Raw genomic sequence first — 12,377 nt, 5'->3', positions numbered from 1 at the left:
TTTGGAAGGGAGAGAAAGGAACAATAACATGCCCTCCTAAGCCAGAGGCAGAAGATTTAAACCTAACCCATGAATAGAAGATGCTGGTAGATGTCAACAAGCAGCTCATTTTCCCAACAGAGGTTGTTACCGCCAGCCTTAGGCCAGATCTAATTCTTTGGTTCACTTTACTATTAAGGTCTGCTATGTAGAAATGGGATTTGTGGCCACATCTTCCATCAAGCTACTAAGGGAACTAGGGATTCATTGTAAAGTTCTCCAGCAGATCATCAGAGCTGCATTGGAAGCAGCTGAAAGATGTAGTCAGTGGCAATGGATCAGGTGCAAAGACCTATAGTATGCTGGGCCCTAAATAACAAATGACTACTTGTAACACCAGTCAGCACTAGTGAATAGCAGGCATGTAGTTGGTGAACAATGGGCTGCTGAGGGCTGATCATCCTTTGGGTGGACCCATCATCCTGAGGACATTTTGAATGTGCTTTTTGAATATCCCATTCCAGATTTAGTCCACTCTTTTGGGAAGTCTTTCCACTATATTCATACCCAATCAAACCATAAGGTATATCCGCAAATCTTACAGATTTTTAAATTTTTGTCAGGCTTATGGGTGTATTTTAATAGTCTTACAGATTACTAGTGTGGTGAAAAAATAATAAGGCTTGAGTCGAAGGAGAATCAGAATACCATCTCATTATCTCTAGCCGCTTTATCCTGTTCTACAGGGTCGCAGGCAAGCTGGAGCCTATCCCAGCTGACTACGGGCGAAAGGCGGGGTACACCCTGGACAAGTCGCCAGGTCATCACAGGACTGACACATAGACACGGACAACTATTCACACTCACATTCACACCTACAGTCAATTTAGAGTCACCAGTTAACCTAACCTGCATGTCTTTGGACTGTGGGGGAAACTGGAGCACCCGGAAGAAACCCACACAGACATGGGAAGAACATGCAAACTCCACACAGAAAGGCCCTCACCGGCCACGGGGCTCAAACCCGGACCTTCTTGCTGTGAGGCAACAGTGCTAACCATTACACCACCGTGCTGCCCAGAATCAGAATAAATAATATTTATTGGGAGTGTTGTATATGCATACAGAAGACTCGTGTTCTCTGCTAGAAGGTATCCAGTGGAATGCACTAAGGCATTTAGGGAGCGAGAGCTTCCGCTTCTCACTGCCGCCTTATATGGTAGTGTGTGTGTGTGTGTGTGTGTGGCTGTAACACACAAAGACATCTCTTCTTCTGGCATGCAAAAATGAACTATTTTAGCAGAGAGGAGAGCAAAGGCATTTTTTTGTCATATACTTCAACTATGTTTACAAAAAAACCCCACTCTACTAGTCAACAGATTAAACAGTTATACAAACATACTTGGATAAAATGAGGCTATGGTTTAACACAAATGTTAGCATTAATGTTATGATTAATATATTTCCAATACATCTCCCCCCTTTTTATCAATTTTAATAAGCATAAAAGACATGAGGAATGTGGCTCATCCACTTCTGTGCCCCATGTTCTGGTTTAAACAGATGCTCCATTCACTTCTTCATTGAGAAACGATATACTACCTTTGTTTTGTGAGGCATAGACAACTCTGATGTTTACCTCATACAGTGTCTTGCAAAAGTATTCATCCCCCTTGGTGTTTGTCCTGTTTTTGTTGCATTACAAGCTGGAATTAAAATTGATTGGGGGGTTGGCACCATTTGATTTACATAACATGCCTATCACTTTAAAGGTGAAAATTGTTGTTTATTGTGACACAAACAACAATTAAGATGAAATAAAAACAGAAATCTGAAGTGTGCATAGGTATTCACCCCCCAAGTCAATACTTTGTAGAGCCACCTTTTGCTGCAATTACAGCTGCAAGTCTCTTGGGTTATGTCTCTATTAGCTTAGCACATCTAGCCACTGAGATTTTTGCCCATTCCTCAAGGCAAAACTGCTCCAACTCCTTCAAGTTAGATGGGTTGTGTTGGTGTACAGCAATTTTCAAATGATGCCACAGATTCTCAATTGGATTGAGGTCTGGGCTTTGACTGGGCCATTCCAAGACATTTAAATGTTTCCCTTTAAACCACTCCAGTGTAGCTTTAGCAGTATGTTTAGGGTCATTTTCCTGCTGGAATGTGAACTTCGTCCCAGTCTCAAACCTCTGGCCAACTCAAACAGGTTTTCCTCCAGAACTTCCCTCTATTTAGTGCCATCCATCTTTCCTTCAGTCCTGACCAGCTTTCCTGTCTCTGCAGATGAAAAACATCCCCCACAGCATGATGCTGCCACCACCATGCTTCACTGTAGGAATGGTGTTCTCGGGGTGATGGGAAGTGTTGGGTTTGCGCCATACATGGCATTTTCCATGATGGTCAAAAAGGTCAATTTTAGTCTAATCTGACCAGAGAATCTTCTTCCATGTGTTTGGGGAGTCTGCCACATGCTGTTAGGCAAACTCCAAATGTGTTTTCATAAGCAATGGCATTTTTTCTGGCCACTCTTCCATAAAGCCCACTCTGTGGAGTGCACAGTTTAAAGTAGTCCTATGAACAGATACTCCCATCTCCGCTGTGGATCTTTGCAGCTCCTTCAGTGTTATCTTTGGTGTCTTTGTTGCATCTCTGATTAATGCCCTCATTGCCTGGTCTGTGAGTTTTGGTGGATGGGCTTCTCTTGTCAGGTTGGTAGTGGTGCCATATTCTATCCATTTTGCTATAATGGATTTCATGGTGCTCCATGGGATTTTCAAAGTTTGGGATATTTTTTTATACCCCAACCCTGATCTATACTTCTCCACAACTTTGTCTCTGACATGTTTGGAATGCTCCTTGGTTTTCATGTTGCTTGCTTACTAGTGTTGCAGAGTCAGGGTCCTTCCAGAACAGGTTGATTTATACAGACCTGTGACAGATCATGTGACATTTTGATTGCACACAGGTGGATCTTAACTAATTATGTGATTTTTGAAGCAAATTGGTTGGACCAGCTCTTATTTAGGGGTTTCATACAAAAGAGGGTGAATACCTACAGTGCCTTGAAAAAGTATTCATACCCCTTGAACTTTTTCATATTTTTCCACCTTACAACCACAAACTTAAATGTTTTTTATTGAGATTTTATGTGATAGACCAACACAGAGTAGCACATACGGGTAATTGTGACGTGAAATGAAAATAATAAATGGTCTTCAAAATTTTAAACAAATAAAAATCTGAAAAATGTGGTGTGCATTAGTATTCAGCTCCCTGTACTCTGATACCTCTAAATACAATCCAGTGCAATCAATTGCCTTCAGAAGTCATCTAATTAGTTAATAGAGTCCTACTGCGTGTAATTTACTCTCGGCATAAATACACTTGTTCTATGAAGGCCTCAGTGGTTTGTTAGAGAACACTGAAGAACAAACAGCATCATGAAGACCAAAGAACTCCCCAGACAGGTCTGGAGAAGTTTAAAGCAGGGTTAGGTTATGAAAAAATATCCCAAACTCTGAACATCTCAAGAAGCACTGTTCAATCCATCATTCAAAAATGGAAAAAGTATGGCACAACTGCAAACCTACCAAGACATGGCCATCCACCTAAACTGACAGAGCGAGCAAGGAGAGCACTGGTCAGAGAAGCAGCCAAGAGGCCCATGATCACTCTGGAGGAGCTGCAGAAATCCACAGCTCAGGTGGGAGAATCTGTGCACAGGACAACTATAAGTCGTACACTCCACAAATCTGGCTTTTTTGGAAGAGTGGCAAGAAGAAAGCCATTGTTGAAAGACAGGCATAAGAAGCCATGTAGGGGACACAGCAAACATGTGGAAGAAGGTGCTTTGGTCAGATGAGACCAAAGTTGAACTTTTTGGCCTAAATGCAAACGTAGACGCTCTCCATCCAATCTGGCTGAGTTTGAGCTATTTTGCAAAGAAGAATGGGCAAAAATTTCAGTGTCTAGATGTGCAAACCTGCTAGAGACATACCACAAAAGACTTGCAGCTGTAATTGCAGCAAAAGGTGGCTCTACAAAGTATTGATGCAGGGGGGCTGAATACTAATGCACACCACATTTTTCAGATTTTTGTTTAAATTTTTGAAGACCATTTATCATTTTCGTTTCACTTCACAATTATGTGCTACTCTGTGTTGGTCTATCACATAAAATCTCAATAAAAAATGTTTAAGTTCGTGGTTGTAAGGTGGAAAAATGTGAAAAAGTTCAAGGGGTATGAATACTTTTTCAAGGCACTGTATGTACACTTCAGATTTCTGTTTTTCATCTTAATTATCATTTGTGTCACAATAAAACAATAATTTGCAGCTTTAAAGTAGTAGGCATGTTGTGTAAATTAAATGGTGCTAACCCCCAAAAAATCCATTTTAATTCCAGCTTATAATGCGGCAAAACAGGACAAACACAAAGGGGGCTCAATACTTTTGCAAGACACTGTACATATATTCAGACAGAAATGTTAAGCTTTTACTAATGTTTCCCTCGAGTCTTTATACTTCCTCGCAGTTGGCAAAGGGTGGATCATGTTGTTTGTCCGGAGAGAGTGGCCAATCCGGCAGCTCATCTGGATCTATTTTAACTAACTGTTAACCCTGGATCTGTGTGTTGACAGTTCTCATGACCACAGTCTGTAGGCATTGGATGATGCATGGACCTAACAGGCAGAGCAGGGCTAGGACGATCAGCACTGGAATGACCATTAAGGAGTAGGCCGTCCATCTTCCAAACAAGTTGTGCAGCCATCCCCAGGCATCTTCTCCATGTTCGTCCAGATGTAGCTCCCTCGCCACCTCCTGCATCTGTCTGAGGGCAGTCATAATTTTTCCGTGGGCATCATTTGCAGGCACATACTTGCAACAAGCATCTATCATGGCACATACTCCACCTTCCTTTGCTAGTAAAATATCAAGTGCCAAACTGTTCTGAGTTGTCATTGAGGCAACTGCCCTGATACATGTTTGAGTCCCTGAACCATCATATTAACATATGCTATTGCCTGTAGAGTGTCATTCATCTCACTCTCTGTAGATTTAAAGGGAAGGGTTGGTGGGTAGAGCGTGGCAATACTGTATATTGACCGTAGTTGTGAATGTGAGTGTGAATGGTTGTCTGTGTCTATGTGTCAGCCCTGTGATGACCTGGCGACTTGTCCAGGGTGTACCCTGCCTTTCGCCCGTAGTCAGCTGGGATAGGCTCCAGCTTGCCTGCGACCCTGTAGAACAGGATAAAGCGGCTAGAGATGAGATGAATGAGATTGTTCGAGTTCTAGCTTTGTTTGCTCATTTTTTTTGTTTCATCACTTCCAATTCCATATTTTTCAGCTGCAGCAACTTGTCATGGTCCAATTTGATCAATAACAACTCTTTTTGCTGTTCAAATGTCAAAGCCTCAGGGGTGCCTGGAACTGTTATTTCATATCAGACAAAATCCACATTTCCATCAATTTATTTTTCAAGAGATTTTTCACATTATCTTTCAAACATTTATCACTCACCTCAACACCAAAGTGTTCAGCAATTTGTAATAATTGTTCCTTTGTACATTGATCAAATAACTCCAGTGAAGGAGTCTTAAAGTCTTCTATAGCGGAGCTCATATTCAAAATCACTTACCCACCAGTAGAGGACGAAAGCCAAAAATCAACTTGAGAATGGCAAAACTGGAGTTCAAACCCCCAACCTACCTCAACAAAATCTATCTAACTCACCCTAGTCTTTGAGTGGCTAATTGTGGGGGGTACTTATACACTATAAATCAATGGGGTGGGAAGGCAACCAGTTAAGCTAGTGACCCCCCCCCCCCCAAAAAAAAAAAACCATGGTGTTCCCGAGCAGAATGCTCTACCCATGTTCACCACCACACTATGGTTGAAACAGATTCCCTAAACAGAATCCACTGTCTAAAACCTAGCAGGGGGAAAACTGCATAAACAAAACCAAAGCCATTCCTTTTAAGCCAGCACTGCATAAAAAAATTTTAACTACTAGAGACTGACCAAACTCTCTCCCCAAGGCCAAACCCAAATCTGTGTGTATCTCCCACAACAATTTACACTAGTTTAATTTACTAGACTTCACAAAGTAGCACAGAATAAAGCACAATTACCATGTGCCACCACTACAAACAAGGCCAAAAAGCCACTAAACTAATCCAATTAAAATGGACGAGCCCCCATTTTGTCATGAACCAGCTCAAATTCAAGATAAAAATCAGGGAGACCACACAAATAATCAAAGTTAACATATAAACTAAGTTTATTTAACTAATATTAAAACAAACACAAAAGAAATAAAATTATGCAAGTCAAGAAGGTCAGTAGTGTAGTGAGTGTGTGAATGAGAGGAAAAGTACTGTAAACAAGTACTTTAAATAAAGATAAGACAAACCACACCCAAAACAAAACCTAACCCAAATGTCCAGCCTGATGGAAGGAAGGAGAAGGGGGGAGGGAAAGAGAGAGAGAGCATTGACTGCATCAATCTTCTTATATAGTAATCAGGAACTGAGTAGGTGCAGGTGTAACTCCCAATCTCCTGATACCACAGGACCACCTCCTAAAGAGGAAGGAAAAAACAAGGAAAACCAAACAGCAAAAAAGGGGTCATCACAATGGGTAGATTGTAAAACAAACGAGAGTTCTGCACAGTAATGCAACATTTCATCATCACACAGTCTGGTGTCTATTTGTGGTGTGGGTTTTGGACCTATCCCAGTATTAGCTGGTCTGCCAAACTGTACTTCAAAGGGGCTTAATTTCACTTAAGCCCTTACATGCGTCCGCATGCGCAGTAGCACAATTGCCAAGGCCTTAACCCAACTCAGTCCTGTTTCCTCACAACATTTAGCCAATTTGTTTTTCAGTGTGCTGTTCTCCCTTTCTAAAGGTAAACTATGCACATGACTCAGGCCCATAGTTTTTAATCATATATGTACGGTAGTTATAACTCCCAAGTCAGATTTTCATCCATGCAAGTCACAATATCCATCGAGACAAGAAGCAGTGGATGGCATGACATCTGTTTTGCTACAACATCATGGAGGTAAGTTACATCCTGTGGTTCATGGGCAGCATGACTGAGAATGTCCTTCAACTTTGCCATTTCCCAGGTGATACAGCTGTCTTTAGTTTGCTTGCAGATTTCAGGCTTGATCCCACTTAAAAAGGCATTTTTAAGGTGTGCTTCATAAGGTGTCACATTGTTTGCATTGTCCATGTCTGCAGGTTTATCTAGCCCAGAATGAGCATCGTGAACTTCAGTGAGTTTCTGGAGACACTGGAAAACCATCTCTCCAGTCTCTTGCATCTTCACAATTTTCTCCATCATTTCTTGCTGTTGTGCTAGGATTCTACTCCATGCTTCTTTGTCAGGTTCCAGCTTATTCGTCGTGTGTTGAGCTATTGAGTAGTTTCCTGCTCAGCTCCACATGAGATGTTTTCTCTGTGCTCACCGGAGTCGAACTGGTCTGTGTGTGGACAGGTGGTGGGGGTCTTGGAGGAGTGGAGCTGGTTGTATTGGCTGCAGAGGTTGTGGATGGGGCTGATTTTGCACAGGAGGGGGAGGCGGCGGATGCGGGAAGGAGCCGAGGTCAGAGCACAGGTGAAATGACTCTGTGTGTGGCATGCAAATGACAGGAAGAGAAGAAAGTTAGAGCATTATCATCAACCATGCTCTTTTTGCCAGCACCATCTTGGACCATGCCTTTACTCTTGTTAGTGGGATTAGTACACTGATGCTGCACTGATACCTCTGTCTTCCACTTAATAAAAGCATCCTAATTTACTTTTACAGGATATTTCCTTTCCCGCTTCTCATTGTCAATCTCAAATTGCTGAAGTCTTCCTTCCAGCACCTCTATTTGCCTCTGGCTAAAACGACCCTTATCAGAAAACCCACAATCTGTGACCCAAAATGCAAACTGTGCACATGACTCAGGCCCATAGTTTTTAATCATATATTGAACATTTGGAAAAGATGGAAGTGGTACCAATATTTTATTCTCTTTCGACTTAGGCTCTTGTTGACCCATAACACAATACTAACCTTCACAGTTACTATGCACACAACATTATTCATGTGTTCCAAACAAGCGCATATGTATGCTAAATACTCAGACACTTGTCAGTGCCTAGGTAGGGTTCCACAAACCTTACTTAAAAGATCTTACTGTTCTCAAAAGTATTTGGATGACCCTGTTGCTCCAATATTGTGTGACAAATAAAGTGAAGGTATAATGTTCTCACCCAATGTTCTTTGATACCAGTGGCAGCAGGAACTTCCAAACAATTTCACTGGGTGGACAGATCTGTCTCTGGAGAGCTTCTCAGATCACTTCATGCCTTCTTGGGGGGAAAAAAATCCCACTACTCATGGCATCCTATCCTCATTGCCAAGAAATTGTGGTGGAAAAATAATGAGGCCTGAGTCAAAGGAGAATCAGAATAAAGGACATTTATTGTGAGTGTTCAATATGCATACAGAAAATGTGCACTTTGTTATAAGGCATCCGGGGTGCATGCACATTCTGTGTGACTTACTTCCTGTTTTCCGAGTTGTTTGTTTGCAACAAGTCTTTTTTTCATGAGTGTTGGCATTAATTGTACAGATGTTCAGTGTAATAGCACATGTGGTCCATAGGTGGCACCTTTAAGGTGTGTTGAGAAGGTTGAGCAGTGTAGAAGAAGTGTGTGAGTTTGTTTTGTTTTTATGAAGCGCGAGTAAAGGAAGTTGTGTTCAACTTACCTAAAGTCTCTGGAGTCTGCTTTCATGCACATAAACGCTTCTACATGGTGTCAGAAAGAGGCGAACCTACTGTGAGTATAAAGTAGGTGCTAGCGGTGTTAATTGAGTAAAGTTAGTCTGAGATAGTCCAGTAGAGACCGTCACTGTTTACCTGGCCGACGGGGAGGCTGAGCTAAAGCTACACAGAGCCCGGACAGAGATGGGGAAATGGCGGATCATATATTCTCCATCGCACCTCCTGGCAATTTCAGCTTCGAGGAGCCCAGCTCATGGCCGCAATGGATAAGATGATTCAAGAGGTTCAGACTGGCATCAGGATTAGATGGAAAAGAAGACGGTTACCAAGTCAACTCCCTCCTGTATGTAATGGGCGACAAGAGCAATGACATTCTCAGTACATTACCACTAACGGACCAACAGAAGGCAGTTTATGCAGAGGTGACAAAAGCCTTTGGTGAACATTTTGTTGGTAAGCACAATGTCATTTATGAACGTGCTAAGTTTAATAGCAGACAGCAACAACAAGGCGAGTCTGCAGAGAACTTTATCACAGATGTGCATAAACTGGCAGAACACTGCAAATTTGGCACCTTAAAGGAGGAAATGATAAGAGACTGCATAGTGGTCAGGATAAGGGACTCCAAGCTGTCAGAGAGACTTCAGTTAGACCCAGACTTGACGCTGGCAAAAACAATAACCTGGGGGCATCGTGGCTAAGGTGGATAAGGCGCCATACCATAAATCCGGGGACCTGGGTTTGATTCCGACCCGAGGTCATTTCCCGATCCCTCCCCGTCTCTCTCCTGCTCATTTCCTGTCTCTACACTGTCCTATCCAATAAAGGTGAAAAAGCCCAAAAAATATCTTCTAAAAAAAAACAATAACCCAGGTCAGGCAGCAGGAAGAAGTAAAGAAACAACAACAACAACTTCTATGAGGGACACACACAGAAATTAAAGGTGCTGATGTGGATGCCATAAACACAAACAGAGAGAGAACACATTATAGACAAGCTCCCCCACACAGGCCAGAGCAGTCTACGTACAAGCCAAGCACTGTCAAAAAGACATACTACAATGATAAATGTAAAAGATGTGGTAAAACGCCAGGACACCCATGGAAACAGTGCCCAGCCAAAGAGGCCGAGTGTCGTAAATGCAAAAAAAAAAAGGGACATTTCGCTGCGGTCTGCAGATCATCTCAAAGAGTGGAAGCTATTGTGGACAGCGACACAGAAAATGACATAGTTTTCATGGGGACAGTTAACACAGAAGGAACTGAAGAGGAATGGTTAAAAGAAATCAGCCTCAATGGAGAGAAGGTGACATTTAAACTGGACACAGGTGCCTCAGTTACAGCTATTCCATCTTCCATGTACTCAAAAGCACGTGATGGCAGTCGTATGACACCACTTAAAAAGATTAAAGGTCCAGATAACTGTCCTTTACAGGTTTTGGGCATCATGAGAGCACACATTAAAACTGAAAGAAAAGAAACAAGGCAGAATGTATACATGGTGGCAAACCTGGTGATGTCACTAATGGGACTCCCTGCTTTAATAAATTTGAACGTGATTCAACAGATAGCTTCAGTTCAGGAGGAGAAACAAGAGAAGAGCCATCAGTACAGAGCTAAGTTTCCGAAAGTGTTTTCAGGGCTTGGAAAGCTACAAGGAAGCTACAAGATAAAATTGAAAGATGGAACAATTCCTTATGCTCTCTCAGCCAAAGTCCCATTACCTATGAAAGAACAAGTTAAGGAAGAGTTAGATAGGATGGAAGCAATGGGGGCCATAAGAAAAGTTGTGGAGCCAAATGAATGGTGCACGGGAATGGTTGTTGTCCCCAAGCCAAATAAAAAAAACCCGCATATGTGTGGACCTTACCCGGCTTAATGACAGTGTGTGCAGGGAGTGACACATACTGCCCGCAGTTGATGAGATGCTGGCACAGCTGGAGGGGGCAAAAGTCTTCTCAAAATTAGATGCAACATCTGGTTTCTGGCAGGTTCCTCTACACGAAGAATCACAGCCTTTAACAATTTTCATTACCCCCTTCGGAAGATACTGCTTCCAGAGGCTCCCCTTTGGTATATCTTCCGTGCCTGAACATTTTCAGTTGAGAATCTCCCAAATCATCGCGGGGTAAAGGGCGCTCTGTGCCACGCGGATGACATCTTAGTCTATGGAAAAGACAAAACAGAGCATGATGAAAGACTGCAGGAAGTACTTAAAAGGTGTGAAAGAGCGGGCCTCACCCTCAATGAAAAATGTGAATTTGCTGTGGAAAAAGTGAAATTCCTGGGACACAACATAAGCGCAGCAGGAATTGAGGCTGATCCAGACAAAATCAGCGCCATCGAAAACATGCCAGAACCTCGCAATGTGGAAGAGGTCCGCTGGTTCATGGGAATGGTAAATTATGTTGGCAAGTTTTCACCCAGCCTACCAGCTCTCACAAAACCTCTACGTGATCTGTTAAAAAGTGACAGCACATGGACATGGGACACACAACAGAAAACAGCCTTTAAAAAAAATTAAAAAGAGCTGAGTTCTCCCCCAGTCCTAGCACAATACAGTCCCAAGAATGAAACAATGGTATCTGTAGATGTGTCTTCATATGGACTTGGGGCGGTCCTCCTGCAGCGGCAGACGGATGGTAGATGGAGACCGGTTGTGTACATATCACAGAGCCTGACACCCACAGAGGTCCAGTACGTGCAAATAGAAAAAGAAGCACTAGCAGCAACATGGGCCTGTGAGCAACTCAGCTCAAATCTGCTAGGCTTGGAATTTACACTGAGAACTGATCACAAACCTTTAATCTCCCTGCTTGGCTCTCGGTCCTTAGATGATTTACCTCCAAGAATTCTCAAATTTAGGCTAAGACTGATGAGGTTCAACTACAAAATCATGCATGTCCCGGGCAAACAACTTGTCACTGCTGACACTCTCTCAAGAGCCCTCCAAGGACTGGAGGACAGAGAGGCCAATATCAGCTTGCAGAATGAATGCTGTGCCTACATTGATTATATTCTACAGCATCTACCTGCCACTGAAAGTAAATTAGCTCACATCAGGGAAACTCAGAGTACAGACAACATTTGCAAGCAGCTGAGAACATTCACAGAAAAAGGCTGGCCCTCTCATAGGAGAAGTGTCCCTGAGCATCTTCTGCCATTCTGGCCAGAGAGGAATGACAAACACATGGCAGAGGGCCTGCTTCTCAGAGGAAGGAGGATTCTGATCCCTGGATGCATGCAGGGGGAAATGATGGAAAGGTTGCATGAAGGCCATCAGGGAGTGACTAAGTGTGTATCAAGGGCACAAGAATCCCTGTGGTGGCCAGAGATAACAAGGCAGATTAAAGAGATGGTGGAAAGGTGCGAAATCTGTTGTCAGTATTCACAGACAAAGACAGAGCCTTTAATGACCACGCCCCTACCAGCACGACCATAGCAAAAAGTGGCAGCAGATATCTTTCAGTGGAAGAATGGACATTATATTGTGGTGGTGGACTACTACTCCTGATACATTGAAGTAGCAAACCTCCCAACCCTGACAACATCTACAACTGTGGATCGGCTGAAGGTAATCTTTGCAAGATTTGGAGTACCTGAAATCTTAGT

This window comes from Neoarius graeffei, chromosome 6 (genome assembly GCF_027579695.1).
Source record: "Neoarius graeffei isolate fNeoGra1 chromosome 6, fNeoGra1.pri, whole genome shotgun sequence".
NCBI classification, from domain to species: domain Eukaryota; kingdom Metazoa; phylum Chordata; class Actinopteri; order Siluriformes; family Ariidae; genus Neoarius; species Neoarius graeffei.
This window is presented reverse-complemented; position numbering follows the sequence as displayed.